Genomic DNA, 1,733 nt, shown 5'->3' on the forward strand with positions numbered 1-1,733 from the left:
TAAGTAAATGCAACAGAAGGAGACTACAGCAATATTAATATCAGAAAAAAAAATAAAATCAAGGTGAAAAGGACAATGTCAGACAAAAAAATTGAAGGATTAAAGAGGGGCATTTGTATTGTCGAAACTAATAGTTCGCTAAAAGTATATGGTATTTTGAGCTTGTATGCACCTGATGATGTATAGACAGGGTTGGGAACATATGTTGTAGCCTTGTCTATGGTTGCAAAACATTAATTAAAACAAAATTAAAAAGAACCTGAACGCCCATTGACTGGTGATTGGCTGAATAAGCTGTGGAATACTGATGCTTTGAAATACTTTGTAACTGTTACACAGACTGAGGTCAATCTATATATTAACATAGCTAGCTCTCTAAAATATATTGACTGAAAAAGCAACTTTGCAAAAAGATGAGTATAAAAATATACAATCTTTTATGTTAACACACAGACAAAATAATTCCATATATTTTCTCTGGATACAGAAGTCTCTTTATAAATAAATAAGAAAAAAATCAGGAAAGAACACATACGAAAGACCTGACTGTGGGTACCTCCAGGGAGAGAAAAGGGGGTGGAGATGTTTAATCAGAAAGGAATTTAAACTTTATCTAACATACTTTCATTTTTAATTAGGAAAATTAATTTTTTATTACTCATGTTATTACGTTTTTAAAAAGAGATTCTACAATTTTAGAATATTCTGAAAGCCCTGTACTAACTGAGGTTCGAGTCGGATATCTTTAGATTTAAATACCAGAAAACCTAGTCTGGACAATGAGGCTTGAACAGTGAGGGAGTTTATCATCCCATATAACAGGATGCTCAGCAGAGTAGGGGCTTGACTGATTACAAAGGTCAGCCATGTCATTGAGGACCCAGGTTCTTTCTATTTCTTTGCTTCAACAAATTTTGAAAGAATTTCAAATTCTTTCTGCATCCTTGGAGTTTGTTTTGAAAGAAATTCAAATTCTTTCTGCATCCTTGGAGTTTGTTTAATCCTCAGACTCATAGGAAGATGGTGCCATCAGTTTCAAGCAAACAACATCCAGAACAAAATAATAATAAGCCACAGTTATACAGTATTGACCATGTGCCAGCATTTTACGTACGCTAACTCATATTTTGTTCTCATAACTGCTTTTGCAGATGAGAAGACAGAGGCGCTGAAAGGCTGGTTAATTTATAGAACGTTATGTAATTGGTAGTCGATTCAAATTCAGTAAATCTGGCACAGAATATGTGCACTTAATCTCTAATTTCTTCTCTGTATCTGTTTTTCCTTGTGAATTTTTCTTTCTTTTTCTTGTAGTTCTCGATACGAAGTAAAGAATCTTTTTTCAGAAACTTTCCAGCAGACAACTCTTTACATCTCGTCGGCACATGCCCACTTCTAAAACAATTAGATTACCCTTAGCTCAGACAGACCACCTCTGGAGTTCAGCGGGGTGAGCTTCACCCAGAGATATTGCTGTGTGGGAAAGTACAGATGCATAAACCAAAACTGGGTTCTCTTTGGAAGGAAATGGAGGTGGATAGGGGTTGGTGCTGAGAAGATAACCAACAAAAAGACTCCAGTAAAGGTAATTTCTATTAGTGTTTTGTAGCTCAACGACTCATTTATTTGAATGCCTGTTATGTGGGCACACAAGTGAACATTTTCAGGCTGCATATATGGTTCGAATCTTGAAGGGAAGAATCTGGGCTAGATACAGATTTGAGGTGGAAGTA

The sequence above is a fragment of the Pteropus medius genome, unplaced genomic scaffold (genome assembly GCF_902729225.1).
Source record: "Pteropus medius unplaced genomic scaffold, Ma_sr-lr_union100, whole genome shotgun sequence".
In the NCBI taxonomy this organism is placed as follows: Eukaryota; Metazoa; Chordata; class Mammalia; order Chiroptera; family Pteropodidae; genus Pteropus; species Pteropus medius.